Consider the following 20,236-nt stretch of genomic DNA (forward strand, 5'->3'; position numbering starts at 1 on the left):
GCATGATTGAACAATAACAATAAGCCTTTGAAGATCATATAAAGGAACTAAATCAATCAAATCCCCTACTTCTGCATGGATGGTCTTTTGCTCTAGATTTTATGTGTTCTATCATACTACCCATGTATTTTGAACTGGAATCTCACATTCCTACAGCTTCATTTTCATAAAAAAACAAAACAGAATGTAACCCATATGCGTACTAGTACTCAAGAAGACACAGACATTTAGAAATAAAGCTTTAAGTTTGTAATCCAAGAGAAGCAGAAGAAGATTAACAGAGAGTACTGAAAAAATATCCTATAAAGTTTTTGTGATGTTTTCTGATCCAGCTGAGCTCCTTCTGGGTTTTACCATTCTTTAGATTTTTTTTCAGTGTCCAATGCTGGGTTCTTCTCTGATGCTCATAATAATAGATAACATCTAGTGTTTTAGGATCAAAAGCACTTTACATGTATTATTTCATTCCATCCTTCAAACAACCTTTTAAGGTACTATTATTTTTATCATACAGATGAAACTAAGGCTTTAAATGACTTGTCCAATGTTAAATTAGTGTCTGCAGCAGAATTTGAACAAGGATCTTCATAAATCTACATCCTTTGGATAGTATTATGCACGGAACATCAAAGCTGCCTAGATGTGGAAGACAGTACATGATTAGTCCAGAAGACATGAAATGTAAATAGGAAAGGAAATAGAGGAAAATAAAAATTCTTTGTACCAATAGTCTTAGAACCATATATAAATGTGGTTAATATAAAGCTAACTAAACTGTGTTTTAGTATGCTAATTACTGAAATGAATGGATCCAGAATAGTCTAAAGTAATTCAGGATCAAAAGTTGGTCCAAATTAACTCTTTCTACTAAATTCATATTTAAAATTTTTCATGAAAAATATCATTACTTATTTAACTTAAAACATAGTACTGTGTAATGGAATGTTGCTAAGCTCAATTTATAAAGTTTGAAATGATGAGAGACATAAAGGGCATCTTGTGGGATCATAAATCCACATGCATATTATCTAAAAAATCTTCTCCAAAGCTGCAAGTTCTTAGTCCACAATTCAAATTAGACTGACATTAACCAAAAAGGGACCAGTTCTACATAAATTGCATGGAATTTTCTTTAGGAGGGAATATTTACAGATGTGGAAAATCCATTATTCCATTTTATCAGTTAGAAGAAAACAATACACATTTAGCAACTGAATTGCTTTATTTAAAAAATTATGGTGAGATAATTACTAAGGATTAGTTTTGAATTATATTTTCATTAAAACAGAGGTGAGGGAGCCAAAGCAGTATTCTCTCCAGATTCAATGAACCTCAAAGACTTGGCTAGAGTTCCACTGAGTTTACTAAGCTGTACAGCAAACAAAAACTGTTTTTAATAATATATAAATTCCTTACTCTCCAAAGACATTGTGAGTCATTTTTTCTTATTTTACCACACAATAGAAATTACTCTCATCTATCAGTTCCTTGAATTTATTTTTTAAAGGGTTTTATTTTTTAAAATGAACAAATTGGTTAATTTGAAGGAAAAAAATTACTTAGTATAACAATGTCATAAATAGCAACATAAATATGTCATTCATGTGACTGACATTTCATACACAACACACATACACATTTTTGTTCTTTTTGAAATGATGAGATGACATTATATAGTGAATCCCATTTGCAGCAAATGCTTTACTTATAAATAAAATAACATATAAGGGAGATGGTAAGTTGAACTTTTTAAAGTATCAAGAAACAGTGGATTAAGAACTCATAAAAAAAGGCAGTTTAATAGCAATGCTTTTGATTAAAAAGTAAAAAAAAACTGCTTCTTGTCTTTGGGAAATAAATTTTAAAGATCATTGCATTTTAACAATGAGAATTTATTGAAATTTTAATACTTTATAGAACTTTTTAATGAAAAATGGTCCTTTTTCAACTATTTGTAAGCTCTGAAATATGCTCTTCAGATAACTCATTTTTGTAACTAGGTTTTCTAGAGTGTATAAGTGTGTATATGTGTGTGTAAATATGGTTGTATATATCTTATATATGGCTACACACATAAACATATATATATGCATATATGGTCATGTATGCACATACACATATACATGAGCACAAGATGAGTCAGCTACATGATTATGTGTATAAAGCCCTGGTAACTATTTTTTTAAATTTCCCTTAATATCCAGAACTCTCCTCAGATCATTCTGATTTTCAGATATCCTAACCATATTCTAAGAGGAACTTTACATCTCTTTCTATTGGTCCTTTATACACTATGTTTACCTTCTTTTTGTTGTTCAATCCTCAATAATATCTGATTATTTGACCACTTTGTGTGGGATTTCCTTGCAAAGACACAGAAATGGTTGGCGATTTTCTTTTCCAACTCCTTTTATAGACAAGAAACTGGAGCAGACAGAGTTAAGTTAGTTGCCTTAGGCTCACAATATAGAAAGTATCTGAAATAAAAATTGAACTCACAAAGATGAATCTTCCAGTGCTCTATCCATTGTCTCACCTAAAAGCAATGGTTATTTTCTTTATATGTAGAATTAAAAAAAAATTAAAAGCTTGATAATGACTTCTTTGTGCATAGGAATTTGTCTTTTTTATAATTAACTTTTATTTCTTAACTTTTGAAACCTAATAGCCTTTTCTTAATCCTCATTCTTCATGAGTAACTTTGATACTATTGGTCATCCTCTTTTAGATACTCTCTCCTCCCTAAATTTTCTGTCACAGCTTTTTCATAATCATACTTTTACCAGTTTGAATACTCTTGTTCTCCATTATTGGTTCTTAATCAAGACCATATCCAATAAATGAGGCTTTCCCACAAATATGCACCTTTATCTCTTATCTCTTGAGAGTCTCATATGTCAATTATTTTATCAAGTCTCTGACCTTCAAAGATGGCAGAGAGCAGGCATAACCTGTGTAAACTCCTCTAATCTTCTCTCAAACCAAGAGCAGATTAAAACTCTAAGCTTGTTTTGAAGTCAAAGAAGCCACATATATTTGGAATACAAAACATTTCTAGAAGAAATATACCTTGGAAAAATTTCAGAACAGGTCTGTTTCAATCAAGCACGGGAACAATCTGCAAAGCCCAGACCACAGCACAGGGAGATGGGGCAAAGATCTTGGATGGCAAGTCAGAGTGTTACAATTCCATGCACCTAGAAATCTTCTGTGTGCCTCTTAGGCTATGTGACCCTGGTTGCAAGCAAGTGGTTTGGTAGATTTGCTACTAAAAGCAAATTGTAAACCCCTGAGCCCCAGAAAAATGCCAGACCTAGTCACTATTAATAGAACCAGAAATCAATCAACAGAACTGCCCTAGGAAAATTAAAGCAAATATCACTCCCTGGTATTGAATACACATCAATCCTTTTAAAAAATAACTCTCACCATAGGCAGCTTTTATGGAAAGTGAGAAGAACACACCTCAAATCCTGAGTTTCCTAAAGGCAAAGCAACTCCAAAAGAAGGCCCAAATAGAGACATGAGCTGGTCTCCATTTCACAAGGCTTTCTTTGAAGATTGTATAACGGATCTTAAAAGAGAGTTAGAAGAAAAATTAGAAGAAAAATGGAGAAATGAAATGAGATAATTGCAAGAAGGAATGGAAAAATGAAAAAAGAATGCAATGAATAAAAAAAATGTCCAATTGCAAAAGGAGCTAAAAAAGTAATTGAAGAAAATAATACACTAAAAAGTAGAATTGAAAAAATGGAAGTGAATGACTCAATAAGACTTCAAAAACAATCAAACAAAAACAAAAAATGAAAAAAAAATAAAAGATAATTTGAAATATTTCCTAGAAAAAACAACTAATGTGGAAAATAGATCTAGGAAAGACAATTTTAGGATTATTGGGCTTTCTGAAAGCCATAATGTGAAAAAGAACATAAACATTATCTTACAGGACATCATAAAAGAAAACTGTCCTCATATTTTAGAATCAGAAGGTAAAAGAGACATTGAAAGAATCCACCTCCTGAAAAAGACCCCAAAATTAAGTCCCCAAGGATTATCATGGCTAAATTTCAGAACTATAGTACCAAGGAAAAGATATTGCAAGCAGCCAGAAAGAAACAATTTAAATACTAAGGAACCACAATTAGGATAACCCAGGATCTAGAACCTTCCAACCTTAAAGAATTGAAAGGCCTAGAATCTGATATTCCAAAAAGCAAAGAAACTAGGATTACAGCCAAGAATAAGCTATCCATCTAAAATGAGCATTATCTTTCAGGGAAGAAGATATATATTCAATGACATAGGGAATTTTACCTATTTCTAATGAAAAGAACAGAACTGAACATAAAATCTGATCTCCAAACACAGAACTTGTGGGAAGTATAAAAAGGTAGAAAGTAAAGAATTTTTGAGAACTATATTTTTGTTATGGGTATACTTAGAGAATTCAGGTATAATTTTATTTTATTATGATAATATGAAAAACAAACTAGTGGTGGGAAGGGCATCATACTGGATTATTATTTGTTCCTGTCATCTCATTATTTGTTCCTGTCATCCCTAGAGGAGAAGTTAAGAGAGATCCAAGAAGAAATAGACAGTGAAACTATACTACTGGGGGATTTCAACCTTGCTCTCTCAAAACTAGATAAATATGGTTAGATAAATATAACCACAAAATAAATAAGAAAGAAGTTAAAGAGGTAAACAATATTTTAGAAGTTAGGTATGATAGATCATTGGAGAAAATTAAATGGAGACAGAAGGGAGTTTACATTTCTTTCAGTGGTTCATGGAACTTATACAAAAATTGACCATAAGTAAGGGCATAAAACCCTCAAAATTAAATACAAAAAAGGCAGAAATAGTAAATGCATTTTTTCAAATCATGATGCAATAAAAATGATATTCATTATGAGGCCAGGGGAAAATAGACCAAAATATAATTGCAAACTAAATAATCTCATCTTAAAGAATGAATGGGTGAAACAGCAAATCATAGACAAAATCAATAATTTTATCCAAGAGAACGACGATAATACAATGTACCAATATTTGTGGGATGCAGCCAAAGCAATAATAAGGGGAAAAATTTATATTTCTACAAGCTACTTGCATAAAATAAAGAGAAAATCAATAAATTGGGCTTGCAACTAAAAAAGCTAGAGAAAGAACAAATTAAAATCCCCCAATCAAATATCACACTTGAAATTCTAAAAATACAAGAAGAGTAATAAAATTGATAGTAAAAATAACTATTGAATTAATAAATAAAACTAAAACTTGGTTTTATGAAAAACCAACAAAATATATTAAACCTTTAGGTAATTTTATTATAAAAAAGAAACAGAAAAATCAACTTATCTCAAAAATGAAAAGGGAGAACTTTTCACAAATAAAATGGAAATTAAAGCAATAGTTAGTAGTCACTTTGCCAATAAAATTTTTGCCAATAAATTTGATGACCTAAGTGAAATGTAAGAATACCAACAAAAATATATAGTGCCCAGATTAAAAGAAGAAATAAATTACTTACATAGTCTCATTTTAGAAAAATAAATTGTACAAGTTTTCATCATCTCCCTAAGAAAAAATCCTTGGGACCTGATATATTTGCATGTGAATTCTAACAAACATTTAAAGAAAAATTAAGTCCAATATTATACAAACTATTTGAAAAAATAAGGAAAGAATGACTCCTACCAAATTACTTTTATGACACAGATATGGTATGTAGGACAAAAACGGAGAAAGAAAATTATAGACCAATCGCCCTAATGAATTTTGATGCAAAAATCTTCAATCAAATATTAGCAAAGAGATTACACAAAATCATCCCCAGGATAATACACCATGACCAAGTAAGATTTATATCAGGAATGAAAAGCCAGTTCAATATTAGGAAAACATTAACATAAATGTCCATATCAATAATCAAATTAATAAAAATATGATTATATCAGTAGATGCAGAAAAAATTGATAAAACCCAACACCTATTCTTATTAAAAATATTAGCGTGTATAGGAATAAATTGATTTTTTCTTAATAGTCAGTAGCATCTATTTAAAACCATCAGCAAGAATCATATGTAATGGGTATAAACTGGAACCATTCCCAATACAATCAGGGGTTGGGGTGAAACAAGTTTGCCCACTATCAACATTACTATTCAATATTGCATTAGAAATGCTAGCTTTGACAATAAGAGAAGAAAAAGAGTTTGAAGAAATTAGAGTTGTTAAAGAGGAAAGCAAATTATCACTCTTTGCAGATGATATGATGGTACACTTAGAGAACCCTAGAGAATCAATTGAAAAAACAGACATAATGCACAACTTTATTACAGTTGCATAATACAAAATAAATCCACATAAATCATCAGCATTTTTATACATCACTAACAAAATCCAACAGCAAAAGATACAAAGTGAAATTCTATATAAAATAACTGTTGATAGTATAAAATATTTGCAATTCTAATTGCCAAGTCAAAGTCAGGAACTATATAAGCAAAACTACAAAACACTTTCCACACAAATAATATCAGATTTAAACATTGGAAAAGAACCAAATGCTCTTGAATAGGAAGAGGAAATATAATAAAAATGACAATACTACCTAAACTAATCTCTTTACTTAATGTTATACCAATGAAACTCCCAAGAAACTATTTTACTAACCTAGAAAAAAATAATAAAATTTATCTGGGAGAAAGGATAAGAATTTCAAGGGAACTACTGGAAAAAAAAAAAAAAAAAAAAAAAAAAAAAACAATTGAAAGTAGCCTAGCTGTGCCAGATCTAAACTTATATTATAAAACAATTGTCATCAAAACCATGTGGTGCTGGGTAAGAAACAGAATAGCTGATCATTGGAATAGGTTAGATTCACAGGACAAAATATTCAATGAATATTGTAATCTAGTGTTTGACAAACCCAAAGACTACAGCTTTTAGGATAAAAACTCACTATTTGACAAAAACTGCTGGGAAAATTAGAAAGAAGTATGACAGAAACTAAGCATTGACCCACACCTCTAACACTGTATACCAAAATAAGGTCAAAATGGTTCATGAAATAGACATAAAGAATGAGATTAGACACAAATTAGAAGAACATAGGATCGTTTGCCTCTCAAATCTATGGAAAAGGAAATAATTTGTGAACAAAGAAGAACTAAAAATCATTATTGAGCACAAAATAGATAAATTTGATTATATCAAGTTAAAAATGTGTTTGTACAAACAAAACTAAATCAAAACAAGATAAGAAAGGAAGCAATAAACTGGGAAAACATTGTTTGCATTCAAAGGTTTTGATAAAAGCCTCATTTCTAAAATATATAAAGAATTAACTCAAATTTATAAGAATTCATGCCATTCTGCACTTGAAAAATGATCAAAGGATATGAGCAAGACACTTTTCAGATGAAGAAATTGAAACTATTTGTAGCCATATGAAAAGGTGCTCCAAATCTCTATTAATGAGAGAAATGCAAATAAAAAGAACCTTGAATCTCACACATACCTCCCAGATTGGCTAAGATGATATGAAAAGATAAGGACAAATGCTGGAGGGAATGTGGTAAAGCTGATATATTGTTGGTGGAACTATGAATGGATCCAACTATTCTGCATAGCAATTTAAAACTATGCACAAAAAGTCATCAAACTATGGATACCTTTTGATCCAACAGTGTTACTACTAGGCTTATATACCAAATAGATATTAAAAAAGGTTAAGAGACCCACATGTGCCAAAATGTTTGTGGTAGCCCTTTTTGTAGTGGCTAGAAACTGAAAATTGAATCTATGCCCATGAATTACAAATTGGCTGAATAAATTTATGGTATATAAATATTATGGAATATTATTGTTCTGTGAGCAATGAGCAAAAGGATGACTACAGAGAGGCTTGGAGAGAGTTATATGAACTGATGCTAAGTAAACTGAGCAGAACCAGGAGATCATTAACACTTCAATAACAAGAGTATATGATGATCAGTTATGATGGACATGGCTCTCTTCAACAATGAGATCATTCAAACCAGTTCCAATTGTTCAGTAATGAAGAGAGCCAGCTACACCCAGATAGGGGACTGTGGGAACTGAGTGTGGACCATAACATAGCATTCTCCCTCTTTCTGTTGTTGTTTGATTGCATTTTTTTCTTTCTCAGTTTTTTTCTTGATTTAATTTTTCTTGTGCAGCAAGGTAACTATAAATATGTATACAATATGTATAAATGTATACAATAAATATGTATAAATTTGTATAAATATTGGATTTAACACATTTAACATGTATTAAATTACCTGCCATCTGTGGGGTTGGGTAGCAAAGGTCAATGTTAAAAAAAAATTGTCCATGCATATGTCTTGTAAAAAAAAAAAAAAAAAAAAAGCTTTAATAAAATAAAAAAAAGAAGTAATGAAGATTGTTCTTTTAGCAAGAGGATCAAGAGTTAAAATTTTCTTCTAAAAACCATTAAAATTCTTAAATCAATTGAATATCCAAATAGATTAAAAGGTCCTTATTTTGTCATGTAAATATAGCAATGTCTTCCTGATCCAAAAACCATGTCATCTCATGGATCAAGTGAACTATAGCTGGTGCTAAATGTTTAGCTTGATGAGATGTGTGGTTCCCACAAAACAAGACAAGTGAATTGTAAGGATCCTTTAAATGGGTGGCCACAGCACAACAGGAGATTTGAGTGTCTCAGAAGTATTTTCTGTAGATATAGGGCTGCCCTGTGGGTGGGATCCTGGCCATATTGAGATAGCTTTGTAATGGGTGATGGCTCTCTTGTTGGTTGGCTGTGTGTGTGACTTCACAGGCCCTTTATAAGCTCACTGCAGACAGCAGTTGCTCTCTTTAACCTGGCTCCCTAGCCTGGTGTAGCCAAGCCAAACTAAGCTGATGGATAACCAAGAGAGGTAAGAAGTTTGGTAGTGAACACGTGGGTCTTCAGACCAGGTGTTCATTAGGGAACTAACAAGTCAGGGCATTATGTGAGTAGCTATAATAAAGGCTTTTAAGATTGCACATGGCTGTTCTTGAGCGCGCTACCGGTTATTAAACTACTATTCAAGAAATTGTGGCCAGAGACCTTTGAAGGCTCAGAGGAGGCCAGCCAGGTAGAGTTGACACTGCAAAGGTCAATGGTCAAAGGTACTGGCCACATGTAATCTTAAAAGTCTTTATTATACCTAGTGAATACCTGGTCTGAAGACCCATGTCTTCAGTTTACCTCTCCCGTCATCATCATCATGGATTGTTTTCTTCTGACCATTTTTCATTCCGTTCTCAGTATGAATCTGTGGAATCTCCTTAACTATTTTATTTTTATTACAACTTTTATATCTATTTTGGGGTCTGATTTATTCTACATGCCCTTGGAATTGGATGCAAATTAAATTTGTTCAGTCATTCCAAGGACTATCTGATGAATTCAAATTTGCATTCCACTTGGGAGAGCATTTTGACTCATTTCTTACCACCTATTCCTTCACATTCATCACAAATCACATTTTTTTTTTTAAATTATAGCTTTTTAGTGACAGAACACATGCTTGGGTTATTTTACAACATTGATCCTTACAAAAATTTCTGTACCAACTTTTATCTTCTTTCCCTGCACCCCTGCCTTAGATGGCAGGCAGCCTAATACATGTTAAACATGTTAAAATATATCTTAAATACAATATATGTGTACATATTTATACCATTCTCTTGTTGCACAAAAAATTCAGATTTAGAAAGGTGAAAATAATTTGGGAAGAAAAACAAAAATGCAAGCAATTCATACCCATTTCTCAGTGATTTTTCACTGGGTGCAGTTGGTTCTGTGCATCACTGATCAATTGGAACTGAATTGGATCCTCCCATTGTCAAAGATAGCCACTTCCATCAGCATTGATCCTCACATAGTATTGTTATTGAAGTGTATAATGTTCTCTTGGTTCAGCTCAGTTCACTTAGCATCAGTTCATATAAGTCTCTCCAAGCTTCTCTGTAGTCATCCTGCTGATCATTTCTCACAGAGCAATAATATTCAATAATATTCATATATTATAATTTACTCAGTCAATCTCCAATTTATTCAATTTCCAGTTTCTAGACACTACAATAATGGCTGCCAGAAACATTTTTGCACATACAGGCCCCTTTCCCTTCTTTCCTATCTCTTTGACATATAAGCCCAATAGTAACACTACTGGATCAAAGAGTATGTAGAGTTTGATAACTTTTTGAGCATAGTTATAAATTGCTGTCCAGAATGGTTGGATCTATACACAACTCCACCAACAATGCATGTTTCCTTTTTCCAGCATACCCTCCAATATTCATTATTATCTTTTCCTGTCATCTTAGCCAATTTGACAGGTTGTGTGTCTTAATTTGCATTTGTCTAATCAATAATGATGTGGAACACCTTTTCATAGAAATAGTTTCAATTTCATCAGCTGAAAATTGTCTGTTCATATCCTTTGACCATTTTTAATTATTGAATGGCTTGATTTCTTATAAATTAGAGTCACTTCTCTATATATTTTGGAAATGAGGCCTTTATCAGAACATTTAATTGTACAAATGTTTCCCCAGTTTATTGCATTAGTTTTGCCTTGTCTGAATTAGTTTTGTTTGTACAAAAGTGTTTTTTTTTAAGTTGATATACTCAAAATTTTCTATTTTATGATTTATAATGATCTCTAGTTCTTCTTTGGTCACAAATTCCTTACTCCTCCACAAGACTGAGAGGTAAAATATAGTATGCTCTTCTGATTTATTTATAATTTCATTCTTTATGCCTAAAACATGAACCCATTTTGATCTTATCTTGGTGTATGGTGTTAAGTGTGGGTCCATGCCTAGTTTCTATTAGATTAATTTCTAATTTTCCCAGCAGTTTTTATCAAATAATAAATTTTTATTAAAAAAGTTGGTGTCTTAGAGTTTATCAAACACTAAATTGCTATAGTTATTGACTTTTTTGACCTGTGAACCAAACACATTCCACTGATCAACTAGTTTATTTCTTAGCCAATACTAAATGGCTTTGGTGACTGCAGATTTATAATATAGTTTTAGATCAGGTACAACTAGGCCACCTTCATTTGATTTTTTTTTATTAGTTCCCTTGAAATTCTTGACCTTTTATTCTTCCATAAGAATTTTGTTGTTAATTTTTCTAGGTCATTAAATCAGTTTCTTGGGAATCTGATTGGTATAGCACTAAATAAATGGATTATTTTAGGTAATATTGTTATTTTTATTATTTTTGCTTGGGCTATGCAAGAACACTTAATATTTTTCCAGTTGTTTAGATCTAGTTTTATTTGTTTAAAAAATGTTTTGTAGTTTTGCTTATATAGTTCTTACTTAACTTTGGCAGATAGATCCCCCAAATATTTTAGACAATCAACAATTATTTTAAATGGAATTTATCTTTGTATCTCTTGCCACTGGATTTTGTTACTGATGTATAAAAATGCTGAGAATGTATGTGGATTTATTTTGTATCCTGCAACTTTGCTAAAGGTGTATATCATTTCTAATAGCTTTTTAGTAGAATCTCTGGAGTTCTCTAAGTATACTATCATATCATCGGCAAAGAGTGATCATTTGTTTCCTCATTACCTACTCTTATTCCTTTAATCTCTTTCTAGACTCTTATTCCTGAGGCTAGCATTTTTAATACAATATTGAATAGTAATAGTGATAGTGGGCAACCTTGTTTCACTCCTGATCTTACTGGGAAAGGTTCCAGTTTATCTCCATTACATATTATGCTTACTGACGGTCTTAAATATATGCTCCTGACTATTTTAAGGAATAGTCCATTTATTCCTATACACTCAAGCATTTTTAGTAGGCATGGATGTTGTATTTTATCAAATGCTTTTTCTGCATCTATTGAGATGATCATATGATTTTTGTTAATTTGGTTATTTATATAGTCAATTAGGTTAATAGTTTTCCTGATATTGAATCAGCCCTGTACTGCTAGTATAAATGCTACTTGGTCCTGGTGTATTATTCTGGAGTTGATTTTCTGTAATCTTTTTGCTTGTATTTTATTTAAGATTTTTGCATCAATATCCATTAGGAAGATTGGTCTATAATTTTCTTTCCCTGTTTTCATCCTATCTGGTTTAGGCATCAGTACCACCTCTATGTCATTAAAGGGATTTTGTAGAATTCCTTCAATCTCTATATTTTCAAATAATTTATATAACATTGGAGCAAAAACAGACCTTTTCTGTAAAATTTCAAGATTATTTTCTGTTGGTAATGTGTTGTGCTCCCAATATTTATGGGTTTTGACAGTCAAGCACTAATTCCAGTGCTGTTTCATAAAAAAAGTAACCTGAGGTTAACAGAGAGCTAGAAAGATGGGTGTGTCCTCTCTACCATCTTGGTTCCACCTCGGCTAATGACAAATCATGTTCTTTTGCATAACCAGTGCTCAGGTTTCCTTATTTACATAAATATTCTAAGGCCATTAACAATTGATAAAAATGTTTTCAATCTCTGTATTTGCTTCACAATCTTTTGACTCCTCCAAAATAAAATAACAAACAAAACACACATTTTAAAGATATCCATTGGAGAACTCAAGCCACCACCAGAACTTCATCCACTTTGATGGACCATAATCCACATTTTTCATGTAAACCATTTTTCTTTATATTAGAAACCACGTTCATAAGTCTGAAAAAAAATGGTTTGAACTTATGACCTATTTTGGATCCTTATATAAGTTTTACTTCAGAGTTAGTTTCTTTATTTTTCTTTATATTTTTTTAAAGTTCTTCCTGCGAAGTATTGGGTTTTACTCCCAAAAAATATCATATTAAGTCATCTCCTCTACCATTGTCTATAGTTGAGAAGCTAAAGTAGGTAGAAGTCAAAATGTCCATGTGGTGTGTGTGTGTGTGTGTGTGTGTGTTTGTGTGTCTGTGAGAGAGAGACAGACAGACACAGACACAGACAAGGAGACAGAGACAGAGATAGAAAGATACAGAGAGACAAAGAGAGACAGACATATAAAGACAGAGACACAGATGGAGAGAAATTGATAGAAACAGAGACAGAGGCAGAAACAAGGACAGAAACAGAGTAACGAGAGAGAACAATATTATCTCCTGGAAGCCAGTTGGAATATTTGGGAGTAAGTGGAAGAAAAAGAAAATGAAGGAAGCAGGGAGTTTTTGTGCATAGAGTTCAGGTACTGGCAGTTGCTGTCTTCTGTTAGAGAGTTCCATATCTTCTGAATTCTTAAAAGTTATATGAAAGTAAATTGGGGAATCACAATGCCTAATAGGTTTGTGTTCCCTGCATTTTTTGTCATCTTCTTCTGTCTTTGATTTGTTTCTTCATACACTTTTTGAATATTTTAATAAATAAAAATTCTTTCTTTGCTCTTTTTAACCACTCAACTGAGACAGTGCAATTTTCTCACAATGTGATGTAAAAGTTTATTTTTATGTACAGTGCATTATTTGTTCTAATCCACTCAAATCTATATTTTAACAGTTTTCTTTAAACAAAAATTTTCCAACTTTAGAAATCACAATGTTCCAATAAAACTAGTAATCTTCCATCTTTTACCAGTTGATCTAAACATTTTTCAGACTTTATTTTGCTCCATATAAAAAGCAACAGCTTAAAGGAATAATACTATACTTTACAATTACATCTGAATTAAAAAGTGATCCAGTTCCATTAGTATTAAAGTCTTCCACTGTCATTTTTTATTTGACCTCTCAAGGCCTTAGGTTCCTCACCTATAAAATTATGGGATTAGATTAGATCAACTCTAAGGTCTTTTCTAGCTCTAAACCTATGAGTCTGGGTCACTGAGCCCTCTATGATGTATATATATATATATATATATATATATATATATATATATATATATATATATATATATATATATATTTTAAAGCATTTTTATTATAACTTTTTTATTTACAAGATATATGCGTGGGTAATTTTTCGGCATTGACCCTTGCAAAACCTTCTGTTCCAATAGCAACAACAAGAGGTAGACCAATACATGTTAAATATGTTAAAGTATATGTTAAACACAATATATGTTTACATTTCCATACAGTTATTGTGCTGCACAAGAAAAATTGGACTTAGAAATAAGGTAAAAATAACCTGATTAGGAAATAAAAAATGCAAATGGACAAAAACAGAAGGGGTGAAAAATGATATGTTGTGGTTCACACTTATTTACCATTGTTCTTTTGCTGGATGTAGCTGGTTTTCTTCATTATTGAACAAATGGAATTGATTTGGTTCATCTCATTGTTGAAGAGAGCCACATCCATCAGAATTGCTCATCATATAGTATTGTTATTGAAGTGTGTAATGTCCAAGCTAGCTCCCTGGAGGCTCCAGGATCAGCCAGATTGAGGATAAGCAAATGTTATTGATCTTTAGGTGGAGAAGTGAAGAAGATGGACAAAACTGCCAGGAATTTTGCCAAGGATCCCTCCTTGATTCTAGAGTCCAGAATCCCCACACTTTTCTCCTCCTCCTCATGGCCAAGTGAAGTTCTCTTGCCTCTCTCATATTGAGCCAGCATTAACTAAGAAGAGCAATTCCAAACATATGCTAATAGTCATTGTCTAATAGGTATTTATCCTCAAGTGCTCAGTTGTCTAATTTAAGTGCACCTTTTCAGAATTTCAGCCCTTTATAGAAGTGTATAATGATCTCCTGGTTCTGCTCATTTCACTCAGCATCAGTTCATGTAACTTTCTCCAGGCCTTTCTGACACCATATGATGTATATTTAATAGCAAGCAACATAGCTTAATACCCAATTGCCTCATGGTGTCCAGTTCCTATTTAGACACTCAAATGAAAATCATTTGCTTAAACTCAGGAACATTATAAAAACTAATTCATAAATTTTCACAAAGAGTTTTGGGGCATTAGGAGGTGGGGTGAAAGAAGTAAAGCAAACCACACTTTTAAGTCATTTTTAAACTGTTGACTTTTGAGGTACAGAGTATATATCATGATTGAAATGTCTAGCAAACAGTAAGTACTGTGGGGAGAAAACAGGAATGAAAATAGTTGGAGTTCTAAAAATGGCTGAAAATTCAAGGAATAATTATAGGTGGAAATGAAGAATGTTCTGTTTAGGAATAGTTCCACCAAGAGGGCATAAATGTAGAAGACAACCAGTGAAGATGATATATAAAGGAAGAGATAGGAAGAAAAGTAGCACATTGCAGTGGTATAAAATCCAATATAGAAGTTTTTAGCACTACATACAAGATACAAATGTTGAAAGATTAGAAAATATAAGTTTCAGCAAAAATTTAAGAGCATCATTCATATTCTCAGAACTTGAGGAATTAGAGGGTACTAAAGAATAGTTTCTATAAAATATCTTAAGTAATTTATGATTAAAGAAAAAATGGTAAAGGATGGTAGTACAACATTATAATGAATGAGACAACATTTTACTTTTTGATAGTACTGAAGGTCATTTTTTGGTTAGTGATAAAGGAACTAGTGAAGTGACAATATTTAGGTTTCAAGAGAGGGGAGATATATCATGGATTAAGATATTAGGTGAGCTCGTGAAGTAAGTAAATTGAAACATGTTTCAATGGGAGACAAAATAAGGGTTAAATCTAAAGGAAGCAGAAGCAGGCTAAGATGCTAAAATAAACCAGAAAAGATATGGAATATAAAATATATGGAATAATGAAATAAAATCAATAGAAATTGTAAAAAGTCAACAAAATTATAATTTTATTCTTGGTACTGGTAAAGAACATTTTTTCTTTTCAGTTAAGAAGCAACTCTTAAGTAACTACCATGTTACAGACACTGTGACAGAGAAAGAAATGCACAAGTGCAGCTGTCTATAACTTTTAGAGTTAACATTCTACTGAAAATGAAGATAAATACAGAAGGTATACAAATTAACACACATTGACTTTTGAAGGATTAGTACCAATTAAAAGAATGTTTAAAAATGCTATATTGAAGGACACAATACTTGAGATAATTGTTGAAGGAACTAGAGAGTTTAAAAGGTACAGATGATGGGGTAAAGAACATTTTAGAAAAGTTATTTCAGTACCAGAAGAATTGTGAGTCTCTGAATTTAGGGAGTTGGAGGAAGCATCATGTTACCACCATGCCTTTATGGAGCAAAGAAAAGACTGAACTGTGCTAGCTAAAGGAGATAGCAAATGGAATCATTGTTACTATCATCATCTGGAACAGAATATCCATACTAAAGTTTAATTACAAGAAAGTTCTTTTCTTATCATCTAAACCTGATGCTTATTTATCCATAAATGTTATATATAATGCTTTTTTTTCCTTATTCACCTAAATCTAAATTTTGCTTCAATGACAACATCAGTGTTTAGCTAAAAAAAATTAGAAATGTATAGTTAGGCAGAGATCCTAACACTTGTCTCAGGGTTAAATTTCTTCTTTCCTAATAAATAGGAGTGATTGTCACTATACTTGAATATTTTTCTCTAAAATAATGACATTCATACTGGAGAATTGGGAATCTAATGGAAGTTGGCATGAGATGAGTTGGGGAATAAAATGTCTCTTGTTTTAAACAGGGGTAACATTGTAACAAAATATTAGGCCAAATTTGGGATAGGGAATATGTCTAGAAAGGAGTAATATGTAATAATCCTTGAAAGTTAAGCTGAAGTAAGATCATAAAATATTTTTACAAGTGAAATACAGATTGTGGTATGTTATATTAAAGACAATTATGAGCCATTAAAGCTCTGTGATTAATGGTATGACTTTATTAGAATTACATTCTAGATTTTCAATTTTTCAGCTGTATAGAGAATGGATTATAGCTGAATGAAAAGCATTCAAATTTTAAAATTTGCAATACCACTGTTGAGAAGTAATGAGAGCCAGAAAAAATAGTGATTATGATATGAGTCATATCATAAAGAAAGTAAATAGATAATGTTGGGGGTTTTGCCACACCACTTGTTGCAGTCACACTGGAAACCGAAAGTTTCTTACCGTGCACTTCTAGCTTCCACCAGCCTTCAGACATCTCCGGCCCCGCTCCGGAGACAGGAGCGGGGAATAAGGAAACAGAGAGCCAACATGTAGCACAGCTGTTCTTTATTGTCTGCTCCCGAAAATGTCTCTCCGAGCCATTGCTGTTCCCTACTTTTATAAAGAATCTTCTTGGACCCTCCCCGATTCCTCCCTTTGTGGGCAGGGCCAGCTCCTTTAGCAATGCCTAGCCGTTTTTCTCCTTATATGGCCAGGCAACTCATAGTTCCACGCATCTACTGACACCTAGCTCTATTAGTTAACCCGGAACCACATCCTGGAGATGACTGACATTAGGGCGGCTCCCTTCCGCACAGGGGGATCAGTTCCAAGTCCATTACAAGATAATAGACATGAGAAGATGACAGAACATTAAAATTTATTGAATATAAGGGAATGGGTATAAGTGTAAATGACAATAAAGGTTAATGAATGATTTCTAGGTTTTGAACCTGAGTAACAGAAAGAATAATGGAAGCTTTATAGAAATAGAGAAGACATGTTAGATTTGAATTGTCTGTTTATATTCTAAAGTGTATGTTTGTATAGAAGGAGGGGGTGCTAAGTTGATTGGAGTTTATAAGAAAGCAGTAATAATATAGTTGGAGTCAGTAAGGCATGATACCTGAATCTTGACTTAGTAACTTAATTAATTTTGTCACTCTGAATAGAATCTCTCAGTATCTTTTTCTTCATATAGAAAATGGAAATCATAATACTCCACACATCACAATATTGTTGTAAGGAACAAATCTTAAAGACTGTCTAAATATCAATGGTGATCATGATGATTTATATGTCAATTTAGCAGTCATGTACTTTGAATGATAATTTAACTCATTGGTTTTAAATATATTTTCAAGATATTTTAACAGAAGCAGAAGAGAGAGACTGTGTAGAATAAGACTGTGAGATTGGATAATATGTTCTTGAGAAATAAGGGAGAATTATGTAAGGATAGTCAATATTCACCACAAGGAAATAAATCTGGTGTTATTTTCTCATGTGGGGAAAACTCAGTGTAGAAAAATAATTGAAAGTCCCAGTGAATAGTAAGAAGGTAAATAATAATATGGTATAGAATTTTAAAGAGGAGAGAAGTTATTTAGTAATAAAGGTAAAATGTTGACCCTAGAAGAGGAGTAAGAAGGCTCTCTTCCATAATTCATCTTGCTCAGTGAAGTGAAGGCAATGAAAGAATTAACCATCTTTTCAAGAGTTTGAGGGGGAAATGATATCAAGAAATGGCACTTTAAATTAAAGCCTGGAGTTATACACAATGCTTAAGGAAAGTTTGAGAACCTATATAGAATAGAATGTAAAACATCATTAAAAAACTAGAACTTCGAAGATGGCGGAGAAGAAACACACGACTCAGTGAACGTCCTCACTCCCTCACAACCAATTAGATAAATTAAGTCTCAAAATTAGCTCAGGACTGATAGATACCACAAGGACTGGAAGCACGACTTACCAGCTGAAGAGAATCTGGAGTTTCAACAGGAAAGGTCAGTTCTCAGGGGAGGAATAAGAAAGACCAGCACAGACGGTGGGGTAGGGGCACACTGCGCCCATTGCGCTGGGAAGGGCTCTGGGATCAGAGAAGCCACTGAGGTAAAGGAATCTGGCACAGGCTGTTAGCTCTTCTCTGCTAATTATTTAGCAGTTCAGAAGAGAAAGCCAAAATATTTTAAAACTCAGATTAGATTTTCCCCGGACCCTGGGGGTGACTCAACAGACTCGGCACCAGGGGGTGTGGCCTCAGCTACCACCTGAGAATAGTTAAGAGATTGACAAGTGGGTGGATACGGCCCAAGGCAACACACACTGCCTAGCTTAGCTGGAGGGAGTGGAACTCAGCTCCAAGAAGTCCCAGAGAAGCGGAACCTTTGAACTAGGGACCGCGGTTTCTGGCAGACACTTCCAGTTTGAGCGAAGGGGCTTCTCACGTCACCTGCTGCAGACATCCACTCCCCACCCGGACACATAGGCTGGGCTTCGTGCTGTCTTCACTATTCTATGCCCTCTAAGCACAGTAGTGCTAATCACCTCTGAGGCACTTCCAGGGAGGGGGTGGGGAACTCTCTCCCAGAGCTCTCTCTTAGCTCAGGCTCAGGAGCCGCTGCATCCATCCAGTCTGGGAGGAAGCTGGTAAAGAAGTAAATAATTTCCTACCCCAGGGACAGACCCCAAAAGATTTTTTTTAAGTATGAGCAAGAAAGCTAGAAAAACCATAGATTCCTTCTATACAGAGAAAGAGCGGGTATCCAACCCCGAGGAAGTTGACAGCAGAGAATCAGATAACAACCTAAAGGGGAACGATTCCTGCCCCCCATCACATAACTCTCTCCTAGAAGAAGCTCTTAAAAAATTGAGGGAGATCGAAGAAAAATGGGGAAAAGAAAGGGAAGTTATGATAGAGAATAACAACGTCCTGAAATTGGAGTTGGAAAAAATAAAGAATTCACAGGAGATGCAGGGAAACAAAATTAGTGAATTAGAAAAGGCTAAAAAAACACAGGAAAGTAGGATTTCTGAATTGGAAAAGATAAAAAAGCCTCAAGAAAATAGAATTTCTGAATTGGAAAAAGAAAATAATTCTCAAAAAAAAAATTAGGGAAATGGAAAAAAACTCAATAGAGCAAAATATTTCATTTAAAAACGAAATTGGGCATTTACAAAAAGAACTAAAAACTGTGAAAGAAGAAAATAACTCCTTAAAAGTCAGGATGGAACAAATAGAAATGAATGATTCACAGAGAACCCAAGAATCAGTCAAACAAAACAAAAAAAATGAGAAGCTGGAGAACAACGTCAAATACTTACTGGGAAAATCTATAGACCTGGAAAATAGATCTAGGAGAGATAATCTGCGGATTATTGGACTTCCAGAAAACTATGACCAAAAAAAGAGCCTAGATTCTATTTTACAGGAAATTATCAAAGAGAACTGTCCAGAGATAATAGAAACAGAAGGGAAAGTAGATGTGGAAAGAATTCATCGAACTCCTTCTGAAATAGACCCTAAAAAAAGAACACCACGGAATATTGTGGCTAAGCTGCAGAATTACCACACAAAGGAGAAAATCCTGCAAGCAGCTAGAAAAAAACAATTTAAATACCAAGGTGCCACAATAAGGGTCACCCA

The sequence above is a fragment of the Sminthopsis crassicaudata genome, chromosome 1 (genome assembly GCF_048593235.1).
Source record: "Sminthopsis crassicaudata isolate SCR6 chromosome 1, ASM4859323v1, whole genome shotgun sequence".
Taxonomy (NCBI): domain Eukaryota; kingdom Metazoa; phylum Chordata; class Mammalia; order Dasyuromorphia; family Dasyuridae; genus Sminthopsis; species Sminthopsis crassicaudata.